The sequence below is a fragment of the Triturus cristatus genome, chromosome 4_1, assembly GCF_964204655.1.
Source record: "Triturus cristatus chromosome 4_1, aTriCri1.1, whole genome shotgun sequence".
Taxonomy (NCBI): Eukaryota; Metazoa; Chordata; class Amphibia; order Caudata; family Salamandridae; genus Triturus; species Triturus cristatus.
In genome coordinates, this window is record NC_140585.1 from 648,120,857 (window position 1) to 648,140,760 (window position 19,904).

General features: G+C 43.2%; 1 protein-coding gene across 3 annotated transcripts in view; it reads left to right on the forward strand.

Annotated features, from left to right (window-relative positions):
* The window catches only part of NELL2 (neural EGFL like 2), a 1,146,830-nt gene that overhangs the window by 199,739 nt on the left and 927,187 nt on the right, over positions 1 to 19,904 (forward strand). The window lies entirely within an intron of this gene.

Consider the following 19,904-nt stretch of genomic DNA (forward strand, 5'->3'; position numbering starts at 1 on the left):
GTGTCTAGTGGGCTCTGTGCCCCTATGGGAGGCAGATTGAAGATAATCACCCATCCACCCCGTGGGGGACAGAAAGACTGTCTGTTCACTTTTCTGAAGTAGGGGCATGCCCAGTGTTGGCAGCCAGCAGCACCAATATATTTCGTTTAACTAATTTCCTTATGTACACAAGGCTTTCTGCCCCCCCCCCCCGGTGTGGTACAAAGACTGTCAGCATATTTTTTTAGGGTGTGGAGGCATGGCCATGCTCATGGTGGGCAGCACCCAACCCAATATTTGTTTCTATATTATGCCTGCCCTAGTGTCTATTGGGTTCATGCTCGGGGGGCAGATCAGGTATAATTATCCCCATTCGCACCTGGGGGTGGGGGGGGGGGCAGAAAGACTGCATCATTCTTTTGGAGTGGGAGCAAGGCAATGCCCATTATGGGCAGCCTCCACACCATGTACATTAAAAAAAATCACTGGTGTCTAGTGGGCTTTCTGCCTCCCTGCGGGTGCCGATTTGGGATAATCACCCCATTTCTCCGGGGGTGTCAGAAAGACTGATGACACATTGTATTGTCAGAGCATGGTCATGCCAATGGTGGGCAGCCTCCACCCCTTTATTTTCTTTTTAAAAATGTTCTCTGGTGTCTAGTGGGCTTTCTGCCCCCTTGATATGGGCAGAAGCTCAAATGCTGCATTTTTTGGGGTAGGGGCATGGCTATATCCACGGTGGGCAGACCCCTGATGTCTGGTGGGCTGTCTGGGGCCTAGTGGGTGGATCCCTGCTTGGTAGTTGCTCTCCTATGACCATCCCCCAAGCAGGTATCTACTGTGCAGAAATGCAGTTCGAACAGGGAGATTCTCCCCTTTCCAACGATACCTCTCGGTAAGCAATCAGTGCTTGAGAAGCTGAGATATGCTCCCCAAGCACTAATTCAGTGAAAGTAAAAAAAGCCTATTGGCTTGTTCTACTGTCACCTTACTGTAATGACATCACTTTACTGTAATGATAGCCCTGTGCGCTGTTTGTCATTACAGTAACAAAAAAGCTCTTCCCCAGCAGCCCAGTGTTAAAATGAAATGCCTGGTGGCCAATGGCTGACACAATCACTGGGGAGGTAATGCAGGCGTCAGTCACTCGTCGACACTTGCACATAAGAGGTTAAGCACTGTGTGATAACAACCCACCCTTAAAATCCTATTTGCTTTTCAAAAATGTTTTTCACAATAAAAACTTTGTCAGAACATTTCATCATGAACAGGATAAGCCAATGACATCTGACATTTTTCTCAATTAACCTATTGTTTTTATCTTTGGCTTGTCACCATAACCAGGGTAGCCCTATCTATTGAGGACAACCTTTCTCACAAGGCTATCATTATGCATAGAGAAAATCACACTGAGAATATCAATCTGGTCGGCGGATGGTTTTTCAACAAGGGGTTGATCTCGGTGTGTTTCCAGTCGTCGCGGAAGGTGGCAGTTTCGATGGACAGTTGATGGTGTAGCGAAGCTCTGGCTCAATAGAGGTGGCTGCTCTGTGGAAGATGTTATACAGGCATGGGTCCGATGGAGCTCCAGAGCTGATGCACTTCATGGTCTTGAGTGTGTTGCCTGTGGTAAGCAAAGTCCAGTTGGGAAGGGTCTGTTGGGGTGCGGCAAGGTTGCTTGCGGTGGTGACGGGCACTGTGGCAGGGTCTTGTGTGGTCTTGTGGTGGACGAAGTTGCCAAGTTTGTTGCAAAGGTCTTGAGAGGGTAGGACGTCTGTGGTCTCGCTGTTGGACCTGGCGAACTCCTTGACGATGGTGAAGAGCTCATTGCTGTTGTGTGCATTGGTTTTGATTTTGTCTTGGAGGGCCTTTTTCTTTGTGATTTTGAGGAGGAGGTGGCGTGCGTTGGCGGCGGTTTCGAGGGTTGCGTGGGTTTCCGGGTTTTGTTGTTCCTCCATCTCTACTCAAGTCGTCTGCAGGTGCGTCTGGACTCGTGGAGGGCGGGAGGGAACCGGCTGGCTTTCCTGGAATATTGCTTGCCCAGCATCTTCTTGAGGGGTGCCAGAGTGTCTACATCGTTGGAGATCCATTGGTGGAGGTTGTGTGCTGAGGTGTTGGTGTCTGTTGATGTTGGCGGTGTGGCGGTACTGAGGAAGGCAATGAGATGTTCTTCGGTGGCCTTGTTCCAGCTATGACGCAGGCGATGATGGTGGTGGTGAACGGTGGAAGTGGAGAATACGAAGTGCACCAGTGGTGGTTGGTCCAGAGGAGTTTGGTGATGTGGCTGTAGGTGATGTTCCCGCTAGAGGAGAAGACGGGGTCGAGCATGTGTCCAGCTGCCGGTGGGACAGTGACTTGCTGCTTGAGTCCAATGTTGGTGAGCTTCTCCAGAAGGGATGCGGTGTTCTGGCCACTGGGGTGGTCCAGGTGGTATTTGAGGTCATCAAGTAGGATGTAATCGGTGGATGACATAGTCTGGGTGCGATGAGGTCTACGATGGCGTCGGTGAAAGGCGGGCAGAGGCGTGAGGTCTGTAGATGAGGGTGCTGTGAAGGGTGATGTTGGGGTTTGTCTGGATCTGGAAATGGAGGTGTTTCATGGTTGTCGTTGGGTCATTCAAGTGAGTGATCAGGTGGAGTGTGTTTTGTGGATGATGGCGATGCCTTCTACTGGGCGGTCAGTGCGGTCCTTGCTGGTGATTTTGTACCCGTAAAGGATGACGTGGCGATGTACGGGCCAGAGCTGGGATTGTTCCAGGTTTCCATAAAAAAGGCGATGTCGGGAGAACTGGCGTCGAGGAGGTCCCAGATTTCTGTGGCATGTTTTTAATCCATAGTTATTAGTGACCCTAAGATATAAGTGACCCTGAGAGCTCAGTAAATCTGAGTCATGTCAGAAAAATAAGGCTACGATTCAAAATGTGCTCATTACCATACCTACTTACAACTCCTGTTATCAAACAGGAGACAAAGAGATCCATATCACAATCTCATATTCCGGATACTCCTTAGCTGGTACACAAGGGCTTCCATCCTAACAATAAAAGGGCAACGCTGTAGTTATAGATCTTTCCTGGTGATAAAAGCAAGGCCTTCCATAATCTCACATTGCTCTGTTAATTTCCAGTTTTTATTATATACTTCCTGTTTTAATATATAAACAACTGCAAGCATCAAAATGCTCTGCAGAATTCATGTGAGGCTGATGTGTCAGCATCAGACAACATTCATAATTATTAAATGGCCAAGAAAAGCAAGTGAAATAAAATATATTCATGGTTTTTATGTTGTTGCTTAATGTTCGTGGTAGCCTATAATTACGTGCTTCATGCAAACATTTGAAAAGCGAACAAGATTTCACAGTCCTTCCATAAACAGCAGCATGCTGTCCATCACCCTCCCTTGGTACAATTCAGTTGTAGGTTAAGCCCTGTGTACTCGGTAATGTTCTTGTTTTGCTTGAGTTTTTTTATATAGCACGAACGCGACCCGAAGATATTCAAGCGCTGTACATGAGCACCAGTTACTAACATTAAGACAAGGTGGTATTCCTATTTTTAAGCAAAGGGAAATTAAGGGGCATATTATCAAGACAGGCGATAAAATTATCGCCGCTTTAGCAGACAAAAACTGCCGCTAAAACGGCGATAATGGGCTTGATAATGTGCTCTATGGAATTCCAATTGAAGCTCAGGTTAGATATCCTTCACATCTAACATGGGCTTCAATTGGAATTCCATAGAGCATATTATCAAGCCCATTATCGCCGTTTTAGCGGCAGTTTTCTGCCGCTAAAGCGGCGATAATTTTATCGCCTGTCTTGATAATATGCCCCTAAGTGATTTGTCTCGAATCACAGATTGTTGAGCCGATGCCTAGAGTCCAAAACTGACCGTGTCGAAACTGCCTTACTGTTTCCTATGTTTGTGGCTCTGGCCATAACGCCACGTCCTATCAGTGTTGCTGTCTGCGTCTTCTTGTAAATAAGTCACAAAGGTAGAGGTCATCTTTAAATCAGTCAGTACGTTAAAAACCATTCGGAAATCTTTTTATAGCGTTAACATTAATTTATTTGAAACTTCAAAAAGCATTTTAATGTGTAACATTTACTTTTGTTTTATGTCTAGCACGCAATAAAACGAAAGTCCATAAAAAGAGCTAAGAAACCCATAGTTTTGTGCCAGAATGTGACACTACCTGGGGCGGCTCTTCCGTTATGGTGGAGGAGTGCCGCCCCATTACTGAAAAGCAGCAGATGAAAAATAAAATGATAATAAAACACTTTTAATATCATTTTATTTTCCGCTGACTCAGCCGAGTCTGCTGAGCCTAGGGAAGGCACTCCAATGTCAGCAAAAGCCAGGAAGGAGGAGTGGTGGGCAATATAGGTGCGCATGTGGGTTTGGCCGGGCATCCTAGGACGGCCAAACCGACATGCACACTTACATGTCTCCAACCCGAGCTATGTTGCATAGCCGGGTGGAGACAGGCTCAGGCTCCCAGGCCCTAATTGAGCGAAAACACCAGCCCACTCAGACCAATTCCGGCGCTTCTCACATGCTGTGCAATAGCATAAGCGCAGAGTCGGGATTCGGCGGGGAGTTTGGAAACCTGTGCCCATGAGGATTGCAGTGCTGGGAGCAGAGGATCACCAAGGCGGTGGCCGGCAGTGGAAGGTAAGTGTACATTTAAAAAATATATATATTTTCCCCCCGTGCTGCTCACCATGACGTATTGACAGCAGCCGCCACTGGACAATACGCCAGCTATCTTGGATGAGCAGCCTTCTGTAAGTGGGAATAGAAGTTGAGGTGCTGTTTTACCTTCAGCAACAAACTCCAGAAATGATTCTTCTTATGTGTGCTAAGTTGTACTGCTGTCTCTCCTACTGTGATGCAGCACACAAGTCCATCGAGGGCCACTGTGCAGTAGGCAGCAGTAAAAGAAAACACTTAGGGCATGAGCCCAAGTTTGTTGGTGTATGCAAATCTGTGTTTAAATCCCTGCTTACGCACCAGTCTGAATTACAAGTTAAAAGATATTTATTGCATCCAATAATTATAGGATGTGTTAAATACCTCAACCTACTTAAAATTTTTGCTGGGCAAATATGCTCAAATTTAATGGGGGAAAAGCATATGGTATTTACCATATGCAGATTTTGATGTGCTAAAGACCAAAATTTGCATGTTATTCCCTACGAACTCACAATAGGTGTTATTTATCTTACCCGATAAACTACATACCCTCTGCTATCGTTATTTATCAGGTGTGATAAGTTGCAACTATTCTTGCAATCAGGCCCATACTGTTTCTCTAAACAAATCAGTGCAAGAGGCAGAACAGGAAGTAAGCAGTTTGGTAGCAATCTGTTTTGAGCTACTGTCTCATGCAAAAAAAAGAATTTACTGTAAAAAGATGTATTAATCCCAGGCAGTGAAGGGAACTACCTTGTGTGCAGATGAGCTTTTCGTGAAAAAGCAAAATGCAATAACTCAAAATGAAGTTGGCCAAACTGGAACTGGGCTAACCCGCTGACCCATGCTTTATGCTGTAGCTGGTGGAAACATAGTGTGAATGACACAACAGCAGACCAATGGATGAAGAGAGCTGTCTGAAAGCCCCTTTAGGTAAGCATAACATGCATATAATTTTAGTAAAATCTAAGGGTCTTGGCTAACACCAAACCTAAAAATAAGACAATCTCAGTGAGACTCCACTAATCCACCAATGTGCAGGATGGGAAACACCATTGGGAATTACAAGCAAGGAGGCCTGTACACACTGCCCAAAGATATGTTAAAATCAGCCATCAACTGCTAATAACTAGTTCAGAAGGTTTTCTCTTGGACAGTTTTTGTCCCATTGTTACACCTTTGCACTACTTCAATCTCACACTGCCAGTATAACACATACACAGTAGGTCCACTGGCTGAGTAAGAACATTTGACACATACTATACAGCATGCCTTGGCAACCATTAGAGTCATGAAAAGCAGATACGCATATAGAGTGCCCAAAATGTGTACTGATCCTGGTACATACACCCCCTTCTCCTTTCACGATCACACTCATATTGTCATACTTTCCTAGGTAAATTCTGGTGCAAGCTGAAAGCAACTATAAAATGTGACTATTTGGTGTGATATCTGGATGAATTACTCGACTAGCCTTCCTGCTATAATATTATGTGGTTACTGCCACAGACCACTTTCCTTTTGAAACAGCTATGCCAATAGGACTGGCATACATGCGAAAGTGCTTCTTCAGTCACACGTGTTTAAGGATCTCAAAAATCATCATACATGTACACTGTTTATGATCTTTTCAATCATGAATCCATGCATTAACCCATTGGCTCTTTCCTGCATTCACCCACTTACCCATGTACAATAAGACACGCGCACAATCTCAATGAGCATATGCAAAATAAATTGAAAGAATAAAGGTACAAAAAGAAAACATGCTGCCATCTAAACATGGTGGGTGAAAGCTTGCTATAACAAAACGGATGTCTTGCATGGTTTACTGTTGTTTTAAAGTCCCAACATGGCCACCAGGCTTCAAAGCAATGTTTTGGCTACCTTGGAATGTTAAAACAATGATACATAATTTATTTTTATTTTTTATGGTAGATAGCATTCCAAGGTGGCGGCCCAATTGAGAAGCAGAGGCTGCACTCCAGATGAAATGAGATGTAGTGCACTACAGATAAAATCCGTCGCAAAAGAACAGCCCAATCACACTGTCTGGCAAAATGCAGTATGCTAAAAAAACACACAAGCAAAATAAATCAGGCGAAGGAAAGAAATGAAAGAAGGACCTAAACAAGGAAAACATTGTAAAAATATGGCACAGAAGCATACTCATTTTCAGGTGGATCCGGCAAAATGCTGTCATTCACAAGCACAGTGTGGTACCAATCCACTGTTAAAGGCCCCTTGTTTAAACATCTGCTTTTCATGATAAAAACGATAGGCTTTCTGAATTTATTGTACCTTTTCAGAATACAAAAGATCATACATATGGCAGACACCATATCCTTTCCCAATGAACCAGTCAGGCCTATAGCACTTATTATTGGCTTTTCACCATGACCATCTAAGGCCAATTGGACTGCAAATATGTTTTCCCTCAAGGCAACCACCAGGAATACATTCCTAATATTATTATTATAATTATGTATAAATGATGCTTTGCAAAACAATATACAGCTGTCCTCAATGTGTTTAACAAGGATTAATTCCGTTCTTATATTCTAATACCAGGATTTCTAGAGAGACTAACCAGCCCCAAAAGCCTTGCCTACTATGGTAGTCTGTATGATTCCATGCAACAAAATACCCATCTTCGTCTTAACCCCTTAACTTCTGGGGCTTTTACTCCCCAGTTATGGCCCTTTTTTGGCTATTTGGTGAAGTTCGCGCTTCGGGCTCCATAACTTTTTTCCACATAAGGTATCCACGTCACATTTGAGCCCTTTTTCTTTCCAACATCTTGGGTATTTTAAAGGGACCAAGGGTTTGTTGATTCCCCAGGAGGAACTTTTTTTGGGCAAAATAGAAAAAAATGCTCTCAAAAAGTGTCTGGTCTTTTTCTCAAAAAAATTACATTAATGAAAGGCTTGCTATGCTTAAGTCACCATATTCCCAGCTTTCACAAACATGCAGATAAATAATTTAAAAAAATATCACATTTTTGGCATTTTTCAAAGAGGTAGCCAATTTTTCCTATTTTCTATGCTTTCAACCTACTTCCAGATTGTGATGGAAAGCAGTGTGAAACCCATGGGTGATCCAGGAAAGCTGTAGATTTCTGTAAATAGACAACATTCTGAATTCAGCATGGGGACACAAGAGTAGATCTCGCAAGGTTTTCTCAAAGAAACAAACTGTGGGAAACAAAAAATATTGAAAATGACTAGAATAAAATGGCCATTTATGAAAACATTTTCATCTGTAACGTTTTGACACAATGGCTAATTTGCAAAAAAAATATACCATTACAGCCGCTAGACCCTTCTGATTTTGGAGATATATAGGATTTGTAGCTTTTCCTAGAACCCGAGGTACCCAGATCCAGCAACTGAGCTGCACCTTACAATGGCTTTTCATTGTGTACGGAGAAAAGAACAATTCATATGGTGAAACATGTAAAGTGAAATATGGGTATCAAGGAAGCCTATGTATTTCCGAAATGGATATAGAGTTTAGGGGCAGTGGTTATTTGTACATCTCTGAATTTGTGGGTACCCATACTAGAATATGATTCAGGGGGCATTTTTCAAAATGTCTTCTTTCTTATACACTGGCTTACATCCAATTGGTAGTAACAAATGTTGTACTATTCTATGTTCCCAAATGTCTCCCAACAAAACTGGTACCACGCTTATGTGTATAGTCCTAGTGCCCGTGACAGGAAAGGGACCAAAACGTAACATTGATATATCACATTCTTCAACTAAAAACGGACCAATTTTTACAAAGTGGGTAGCTGTGGGTTTTGGGCACTAGCTCGGCCAGCAAATAGGAAAACCTAGCTAACCTATACATTTTTGAAAACTAGAAACCTGGGGGAATCCAGGGCATGGTGACACATTTTTCCACTCAAAACTGACCCTTTTTTCCCAAAGTGGGTAGCTGTAGCTTTTTGGCTCTAAATCAGCTTCCACCTATGGAAATCTAGTAAACTTGCAAATTTGTGAAAACTAGACATTTAGGGGAATCCATGGTGGGTTGACTTGCATGTCTCTCACCAGATTTAAAACCCAGAAGCCCTTGTAATTCTCAAACTTGGACTAAAAAGGTATATTTTCCTCACATTTCTGTGATGTAAAGTTCTGGGATCTCCAGGGAGCCACAGTCTTCCTTCCACCCAGCATTTGCCCAAGTCTCCTGATAAAAATGGTACCTCATTTGTGTGGGTAGGCCTAGACAGGAAACATCCCAAAGCGCATCAAAACTGACCCTTTTTTTGCAAAGTGGTTTGCTGTGGATTTTGATCCATAGCTCAGCTGGCACCTAGGGAAACCTAGAAAACGTGTATATTTTTGAAAAACAGACACCTGTGGAATTCCAGGGTGTGGTGACTTGGCTCTTATCAGAATTTATTTTTTTTACACAGAATCCTTTGCAAACCTCAGACTTAGACTAAAACACAATTCCTCAAAGTTTTGGAATTTGTTTGGGTGCCACAAACTTTCTTCCACCCTGCATTCCACCAAGTCTCCTGATAAAAATGGTACCTTACTAGTGGAGGTAGTCCTAGTGACCGTGACAGAAAAAGGGCCCAAAATGCAACATGGACACATCTCATTTTTCCAATCAAAACTGACCCTTTTTTTGCAAAGTGGGTAGCTGTGAATTTTGGACCCTAACTCAAGAGCCACCAAGGGAAACCTAGCAAACCTGCACATTTTTTAAAACTAGACACCTGGGGGAATCCCGGTTATGGAAATGTGCATGGCTCTCACCAGGTTTTTGCACCCAGAATCCAATGCAAACTTCAAACTTTGGTAAATAACTCACATTTTCCTCAAAGTTCTGTAAAATAAAGCTCTGGAATCTGTGTGGAGCCCAAATTTCCTACTACTCTGAGCTCTCACATGTCCCCTAATAAGAACGGTGCTTCACTTGTGTGGGTAGGCCATGAGACCATGACACAAAAGGTCGCAGAGCGTTACCTTGATAGATAAGCAATAGGGGTAGATGTTGCATTTGAGGCCACACTGTGGTGCAACCCATGCAAATGTAAGAGCCACAGGCATTTTTCAAAACTAAACAGCTAGGGGACTCCAAGGTGGTGTGCCTTGCATGGATATCAGGAGGTTTTCTTATACACAATACCCTGAAAACCTAAAACTTAGCCTAAAATCACACATTTTCCTTACATTTCTGAGATGAAAATTACCGGGATATGCCGGAATCCACAAAAGTCCTACCACCTAGAGTTGCGCCACTGGCTGGGCCTAATGCCAGCATCAGGAAATTATCAAACCAAGGTCAATGGGAGCCCTTGTGAGGGGACTCCGACTGACCTTGGTTTGATCCAGGCCAGACAGGGGGTTGGCATTCAATTTGTCCCGGATAGGGGCAGATACCCCACTATACACCCACTATACACCAGAGAATTCTAAATGGCACTAAAATAAACAAAAGGAGGGCCCCTAGGATCATGCTACACCCAGACGCAGAAGAGGCAATAGTGTCTTTCTGTTCCCTTGAGGGGCAGTTCGGAGGTTTGCCCTAATTGGGGAGGTTGACCCAAACCTGCCCCTGTGTGGTACAAAGTGCACATGACACCAGGAATTCTGCCTTTGGGGCTAAAGAAAGTGGTGTGGGTGTTGCACGCTGGCATGCACCATACCCCCAATCCAAATGGACAAACCAGAGAGCAACACCCATAGCACTTTTTTTACTTCAAATGTGAAATTCCTAATGTCAGGTTGACTTTCAACCCCCCCCCCAAGATACCCTAAGATATAAGTGACCCTGAGAGCTCAGTAAATCTGAGTCATGTCAGAAAAATAAGGCTACGATTCAAAATGTGCTCATTACCATACCTACTTACAACTCCTGTTATCAAACAGGAGACAAAGAGATCCATATCACAATCTCATATTCCGGATACTCCTTAGCTGGTACACAAGGGCTTCCATCCTAACAATAAAAGGGCAACGCTGTAGTTATAGATCTTTCCTGGTGATAAAAGCAAGGCCTTCCATAATCTCACATTGCTCTGTTAATTTCCAGTTTTTATTATATACTTCCTGTTTTAATATATAAACAACTGCAAGCATCAAAATGCTCTGCAGAATTCATGTGAGGCTGATGTGTCAGCATCAGACAACATTCATAATTATTAAATGGCCAAGAAAAGCAAGTGAAATAAAATATATTCATGGTTTTTATGTTGTTGCTTAATGTTCGTGGTAGCCTATAATTACGTGCTTCATGCAAACATTTGAAAAGCGAACAAGATTTCACAGTCCTTCCATAAACAGCAGCATGCTGTCCATCACCCTCCCTTGGTACAATTCAGTTGTAGGTTAAGCCCTGTGTACTCGGTAATGTTCTTGTTTTGCTTGAGTTTTTTTATATAGCACGAACGCGACCCGAAGATATTCAAGCGCTGTACATGAGCACCAGTTACTAACATTAAGACAAGGTGGTATTCCTATTTTTAAGCAAAGGGAAATTAAGGGGCATATTATCAAGACAGGCAATAAAATTATCGCCGCTTTAGCAGACAAAAACTGCCGCTAAAACAGCGATAATGGGCTTGATAATGTGCTCTATGGAATTCCAATTGAAGCTCAGGTTAGATATCCTTCACATCTAACATGGGCTTCAATTGGAATTCCATAGAGCATATTATCAAGCCCATTATCGCCGTTTTAGCGGCAGTTTTCTGCCGCTAAAGCGGCGATAATTTTATCGCCTGTCTTGATAATATGCCCCTAAGTGATTTGTCTCGAATCACAGATTGTTGAGCCGATGCCTAGAGTCCAAAACTGACCGTGTCGAAACTGCCTTACTGTTTCCTAAGTTTGTGGCTCTGGCCATAACGCCACGTCCTATCAGTGTTGCTGTCTGCGTCTTCTTGTAAATAAGTCACAAAGGTAGAGGTCATCTTTAAATCAGTCAGTACGTTAAAAACCATTCGGAAATCTTTTTATAGCGTTAACATTAATTTATTTGAAACTTCAAAAAGCATTTTAATGTGTAACATTTACTTTTGTTTTATGTCTAGCACGCAATAAAACGAAAGTCCATAAAAAGAGCTAAGAAACCCATAGTTTTGTGCCAGAATGTGACACTACCTGGGGCGGCTCTTCCGTTATGGTGGAGGAGTGCCGCCCCATTACTGAAAAGCAGCAGATGAAAAATAAAATGATAATAAAACACTTTTAATATCATTTTATTTTCCGCTGACTCAGCCGAGTCTGCTGAGCCTAGGGAAGGCACTCCAATGTCAGCAAAAGCCAGGAAGGAGGAGTGGTGGGCAATATAGGTGCGCATGTGGGTTTGGCCGGGCATCCTAGGACGGCCAAACCGACATGCACACTTACATGTCTCCAACCCGAGCTATGTTGCATAGCCGGGTGGAGACAGGCTCAGGCTCCCAGGCCCTAATTGAGCGAAAACACCAGCCCACTCAGACCAATTCCGGCGCTTCTCACATGCTGTGCAATAGCATAAGCGCAGAGTCGGGATTCGGCGGGGAGTTTGGAAACCTGTGCCCATGAGGATTGCAGTGCTGGGAGCAGAGAATCACCAAGGCGGTGGCCGGCAGTGGAAGGTAAGTGTACATTTAAAAAAAATATATATTTTCCCCCCGTGCTGCTCACCATGACGTATTGACAGCAGCCGCCACTGGACAATACGCCAGCTATCTTGGATGAGCAGCCTTCTGTAAGTGGGAATAGAAGTTGAGGTGCTGTTTTACCTTCAGCAACAAACTCCAGAAATGATTCTTCTTATGTGTGCTAGCTTGTACTGCTGTCTCTCCTACTGTGATGCAGCACACAAGTCCATCGAGGACCACTGTGCAGTAGGAAGCAGTAAAAGAAAACACTTAGGGCATGAGCCCAAGTTTGTTGGTGTATGCAAATCTGTGTTTAAATCCCTGCTTACGCACCAGTCTGAATTACAAGTTAAAAGATATTTATTGCATCCAATAATTATAGGATGTGTTAAATACCTCAACCTACTTAAAATTTTTGCTGGGCAAATATGCTCAAATTTAATGGGGGAAAAGCATATGGTATTTACCATATGCAGATTTTGATGTGCTAAAGACCAAAATTTGCATGTTATTCCCTACGAACTCACAATAGGTGTTATTTATCTCACCCGATAAACTACATACCCTCTGCTATCGTTATTTATCAGGTGTGATAAGTTGCAACTATTCTTGCAATCAGGCCCATACTGTTTCTCTAAACAAATCAGTGCAAGAGGCAGAACAGGAAGTAAGCAGTTTGGTAGCAATCTGTTTTGAGCTACTGTCTCATGCAAAAAAAAGAATTTACTGTAAAAAGATGTATTAATCCCAGGCAGTGAAGGGAACTACCTTGTGTGCAGATGAGTTTTTCGTGAAAAAGCAAAATGCAATCACTCAAAATGAAGTTGGCCAAACTGGAACTGGGCTAACCCGCTGACCCATGCTTTATGCTGTAGCTGGTGGAAACATAGTGTGAATGACACAACAGCAGACCAATGGATGAAGAGAGCTGTCTGAAAGCCCCTTTAGGTAAGCATAACATGCATATAATTTTAGTAAAATCTAAGGGTCTTGGCTAACACCAAACCTAAAAATAAGACAATCTCAGTGAGACTCCACTAATCCACCAATGTGCAGGATGGGAAACACCATTGGGAATTACAAGCAAGGAGGCCTGTACACACTGCCCAAAGATATGTTAAAATCAGCCATCAACTGCTAATAACTAGTTCAGAAGGTTTACTCTTGGACAGTTTTTGTCCCATTGTTACACCTTTGCACTACTTCAATCTCACACTGCCAGTATTACACAAACACAGTAGGTCCACTGGCTGAGTAAGAACATTTGACACATACTATACAGCATGCCTTGGCAACCATTAGAGTCATGAAAAGCAGATACGCATATAGAGTGCCCAAAATGTGTACTGATCCTGGTACATACACCCCCTTCTCCTTTCACGATCACACTCATATTGTCATACTTTCCTAGGTAAATTCCGGTGCAAGCTGAAAGCAACTATAAAATGTGACTATTTGGTGTGATATCTGGATGAATTACTCGACTAGCCTTCCTGCTATAATATTATGTGGTTACTGCCACAGACCACTTTCCTTTTGAAACAGCTATGCCAATAGGACTGGCATACATGCGAAAGTGCTTCTTCAGTCACACGTGTTTAAGGATCTCAAAAATCATCATACATGTACACTGTTTATGATCTTTTCAATCATGAATCCATGCATTAACCCATTGGCTCTTTCCTGCATTCACCCACTTACCCATGTACAATAAGACACGCGCACAATCTCAATGAGCATATGCAAAATAAATTGAAAGAATAAAGGTACAAAAAGAAAACATGCTGCCATCTAAACATGGTGGGTGAAAGCTTGCTATAACAAAACGGATGTCTTGCATGGTTTACTGTTGTTTTAAAGTCCCAACATGGCCACCAGGCTTCAAAGCAATGTTTTGGCTACCTTGGAATGTTAAAACAATGATACATAATTTATTTTTATTTTTTATGGTAGATAGCATTCCAAGGTGGCGGCCCAATTGAGAAGCAGAGGCTGCACTCCAGATGAAATGAGATGTAGTGCACTACAGATAAAATCCGTCGCAAAAGAACAGCCCAATCACACTGTCTGGCAAAATGCAGTATGCTAAAAAAACACACAAGCAAAATAAATCAGGCGAAGGAAAGAAATGAAAGAAGGACCTAAACAAGGAAAACATTGTAAAAATATGGCACAGAAGCATACTCATTTTCAGGTGGATCCGGCAAAATGCTGTCATTCACAAGCACAGTGTGGTACCAATCCACTGTTAAAGGCCCCTTGTTTAAACATCTGCTTTTCATGATAAAAACGATAGGCTTTATGAATTTATTGTACCTTTTCAGAATACAAAAGATCATACATATGGCAGACACCATATCCTTTCCCAATGAACCAGTCAGGCCTATAGCACTTATTATTGGCTTTTCACTATGACCATCTAAGGCCTATTGGACTGCAAATATGTTTTCCCTCAAGGCAACCACCAGGAATACATTCCTAATATTATTATTATAATTATGTATAAATGATGCTTTGCAAAACAATATACAGCTGTCCTCAATGTGTTTAACAAGGATTAATTCCGTTCTTATATTCTAATACCAGGATTTCTAGAGAGTCTAACCAGCCCCAAAAGCCTTGCCTACTATGGTAGTCTGTATGATTCCATGCAACAAAATACCCATCTTCGTCTTAACCCCTTAACTTCTGGGGCTTTTACTCCCCAGTTCTGGCCCTTTTTTGGCTATTTGGTGAAGTTCGCGCTTCGGGCTCCATAACTTTTTTCCACATGAGGTATCCACGTCACATTTGAGCCCTTTTTCTTTCCAACATCTTGGGTATTTTAAAGGGACCAAGGGTTTGTTGATTCCCCAGGAGGAACTTTTTTTGGGCAAAATAGAAAGAAATGCTCTCAAAAAGTGTCTGGTCTTTTTCTCAAAAAAATTACATTAATGAAAGGCTTGCTATGCTTAAGTCACCATATTCCCAGCTTTCACAAACATGCAGATAAATAATTTAAAAAAATATCACATTTTTGGCATTTTTCAAAGAGGTAGCCAATTTTTCCTATTTTCTATGCTTTCAACCTACTTCCAGATTGTGATGGAAAGCAGTGTGAAACCCATGGGTGATCCAGGAAAGCTGTAGATTTCTGTAAATAGACAACATTCTGAATTCAGCATGGGGACACAAGAGTAGATCTCGCAAGGTTTTCTCAAAGAAACAAACTGTGGGAAACAAAAAATATTGAAAATGACTAGAATAAAATGGCCATTTATGAAAACATTTTCATCTGTAACGTTTTGACACAATGGCTAATTTGCAAAAAAAATATACCATTACAGCCGCTAGACCCTTCTGATTTTAGAGATATATAGGATTTGTAGCTTTTCCTAGAACCCGAGGTACCCAGATCCAGCAACTGAGCTGCACCTTACAATGGCTTTTCATTGTGTACGGAGAAAAGAACAATTCATATGGTGAAACATGTAAAGTGAAAAATGGGTATCAAGGAAGCCTATGTATTTCCGAAATGGAGTTTAGGGGCAGTGGTTATTTGTACATCTCTGAATTTGTGGGTACCCATACTAGAATATGATTCAGGGGGCATTTTTCAAAATGTCTTCTTTCTTATACACTGGCTTACATCCAATTGGTAGTAACAAATGTTGTACTATTCTATGTTCCCAAATGTCTCCCAACAAAACTGGTACCACGCTTATGTGTATAGTCCTAGTGCCCGTGACAGGAAAGGGACCAAAACGTAACATTGATATATCACATTCTTCAACTAAAAACGGACCAATTTTTACAAAGTGGGTAGCTGTGGGTTTTGGGCACTAGCTCGGCCAGCAAATAGGAAAACCTAGCTAACCTACACATTTTTGAAAACTAGAAACCTGGGGGAATCCAGGGCATGGTGACACATTTTTCCACTCAAAACTGACCCTTTTTTCCCAAAGTGGGTTGCTGTAGCTTTTTGGCTCTAAATCAGCTTCCACCTATGGAAATCTAGTAAACTTGCAAATTTGTGAAAACTAGACATTTAGGGGAATCCATGGTGGGTTGACTTGCATGTCTCTCACCAGATTTAAAACCCAGAAGCCCTTGTAATTCTCAAACTTGGACTAAAAAGGTATATTTTCCTCACATTTCTGTGATGTAAAGTTCTGGGATCTCCAGGGAGCCACAGTATTCCTTCCACCCAGCATTTGCCCAAGTCTCCTGATACAAATGGTACCTCATTTGTGTGGGTAGGCCTAGACAGGAAACATCCCAAAGCGCATCAAAACTGACCCTTTTTTTGCAAAGTGGTTTGCTGTGGATTTTGATCCATAGCTCAGCTGGCACCTAGGGAAACCTAGAAAACGTGTATATTTTTGAAAAACAGACACCTGTGGGATTCCAGGGTGTGGTGACTTGGCTCTTATCAGAATTTATTTTTTTTACACAGAATCCTTTGCAAACCTCAGACTTAGACTAAAACACAATTCCTCAAAGTTTTGGAATTTGTTTGGGTGCCACAAACTTTCTTCCACCCTGCATTCCACCAAGTCTCCTGATAAAAATGGTACCTTACTAGTGGAGGTAGTCCTAGTGACCGTGACAGAAAAAGGGCCCAAAATGCAACATGGACACGTCTCATTTTTCCAATCAAAACTGACCCTTTTTTTGCAAAGTGGGTAGCTGTGAATTTTGGACCCTAACTCAAGAGCCACCAAGGGAAACCTAGCAAACCTGCACATTTTGTAAAACTAGACACCTGGGGGAATCCCGGTTATGGAAATGTGCATGGCTCTCACCAGGTTTTTGCACCCAGAATCCAATGCAAACTTCAAACTTTGGTAAATAACTCACATTTTCCTCAAAGTTCTGTAAAATAAAGCGCTGGAATCTGTGTGGAGCCCAAATTTCCTACTACTCTGAGCTCTCACATGTCCCCTAATAAGAACGGTGCTTCACTTGTGTGGGTAGGCCATGAGACCATGACACAAAAGGTCGCAGAGCGTTACCTTGATAGATAAGCAATAGGGGTAGATGTTGCATTTGAGGCCACACTGTGGTGCAACCCATGCAAATGTAAGAGCCACAGGCATTTTTCAAAACTAAACAGCTAGGGGACTCCAAGGTGGTGTGCCTTGCATGGATATCAGGAGGTTTTCTTATACACAATACCCTGAAAACCTAAAACTTAGCCTAAAATCACACATTTTCCTTACATTTCTGAGATGAAAATTACCGGGATATGCCGGAATCCACAAAAGTCCTACCACCTAGAGTTGCGCCACTGGCTGGGCCTAATGCCAGCATCAGGAAATTATCAAACCAAGGTCAATGGGAGCCCTTGTGAGGGGACTCCGACTGACCTTGGTTTGATCCAGGCCAGACAGGGGGTTGGCATTCAATTTGTCCCGGATAGGGGCAGATACCCCACTATACACCCACTATACACCAGAGAATTCTAAATGGCACTAAAATAAACAAAAGGAGGGCCCCTAGGATCATGCTACACCCAGACGCAGAAGAGGCAATAGTGTCTTTCTGTTCCCTTGAGGGGCAGTTCGGAGGTTTGCCCTAATTGGGGAGGTTGACCCAAACCTGCCCCTGTGTGGTACAAAGTGCACATGACACCAGGAATTCTGCCTTTGGGGCTAAAGAAAGTGGTGTGGGTGTTGCACGCTGGCATGCACCATACCCCCAATCCAAATGGACAAACCAGAGAGCAACACCCATAGCACTTTTTTTACTTCAAATGTGAAATTCCTAATGTCAGGTTGACTTTCAACCCCCCCCCCCCCCCAGTGTCATATTTGGGGCAAGCTTCTCAATTGGGCCTAACTCTTACCTGCCCCTGAGAGGCAGAAAGATACTGTTTCCCCTTCAGGGGGGAAGGGAGGTATGGTTCGATGCCAGGGTGGGCTCTTTGCCTTTTTTTGGCTGAATTTTTTAGATCCCTGGTGATTAGTGGACTTTTTGTTCACCACAGAGGGAGGGTAGATTGGAGTGGGGAAAGAATGGGCCCATGCCAGGGGAGGTGCTTCCCCTAAGCAATACTGTATACATTCAGTCCCTGGTGCTTAGTGGGGTTCCTGTCCCCAGAGGGGCAAATTGGGGGTAATTGCCTCCATCTGGCCCTCCACCCATTTTGGAGTGGGTGCATGCCAGTACCCATGGTGGGCTGTCCCACCCCTTTGTTTTTTCCCTGATGTCTAGTGGATTTCTGCCCCAGAGGGCAGATTGGGGGTACTGTCTGTGCCATGTCTGAAGTGGGGACATGGCCTTGCCCATGATCGGCAACCTCACTCCTATTTTCATTTTTCAATTACAGTGGTGTCTAGTGGGCTCTGTGCCCCTATGGGAGGCAGATTGAAGATAATAACCCATCCACCCCGTGGGGGACAGAAAGACTGTCTGTTCACTTGTCTGAAGTAGGGGCATGCCCAGTGTTGGCAGCCAGCAGCACCAATATATTTCCTTTAACTAATTTCCTTATGTACACAAGGCTTTCTGCCCCCCCGGTGTGGTACAAAGACTGTCAGCATATTTTTTTAGGGGGTGGAGGCATGGCCATGCTCATGGTGGGCAGCACCCAACCCAATATTTGTTTCTATATTATGCCTGCCCTAGTGTCTATTGGGTTTATGCTCGCGGGGCAGATCAGGTATAATTATCCCCATTCGCACCTGGGGGCGGGGGGGGCAGAAAGACTGCATCATTCTTTTGGAGTGGGAGCAAGGCAATGCCCATTATGGGCAGCCTCCACACCATGTACATTAAAAAAAAATCACTGGTGTCTAGCGGGCTTTCTGCCTCCCTGGGGGTGCCGATTTGGGATAATCACCCCATTTCTCCGGGGTGTCAGAAAGACTGATGACACATTATTGTATTGTCAGAGCATGGTCATGCCCATGGTGGGCAGCCTCCACCCCTTTATTTTCTTTAAAAAAATGTTCTCTGGTGTCTAGTGGGCTTTCTGCCCCCTTGATAGGGGCAGAAGCTCAAATGCTGCATTTTTTGGGGTAGGGGCATGGCTATATCCACGGTGGGCAGACCCCTGATGTCTGGTGGGCTGTCTGGGGCCTAGTGGGTGGATCCCTGCTTGGTAGTTGCTCTCCTATGGCCATCCCCCAAGCAGGTATCTACTGGGCAGAAATGCAGTTCGAACAGGGAGATTCTCCCCTTTCCAACGATACCTCTCGGTAAGCAATGAGTGCTTGAGAAGCTGAGATATGCTCCCCAAGCACTAATTCAGTGAAAGTAAAAAAAGCCTATTGGCTTGTTTTACTGTCACCTTACTGTAATGATATCACTTTACTGTAATGATAGCCCTGTGCGCTGTTTGTCATTACAGTAACAAAAAAGCTCTTCCCCAGCAGCCCAAGGTTAAAATGAAATGCCTGGTGGCCAATGGCTGACACAATCACTGGGGAGGTAATGCAGGCGTCAGTCACTGGTCGACACTTGCACATAAGAGGTTAAGCACTGTGTGATAACAATCCACCCTTAAAATCCTATTTGCTTTTCAAAAATGTTTTTCACAATAAAAACTTTGTCAGAACATTTCATCATGAACAGGATAAGCCAATGACATCTGACATTTTTCTCAATTAACCTATTGTTTTTATCTTTGGCTTTTCA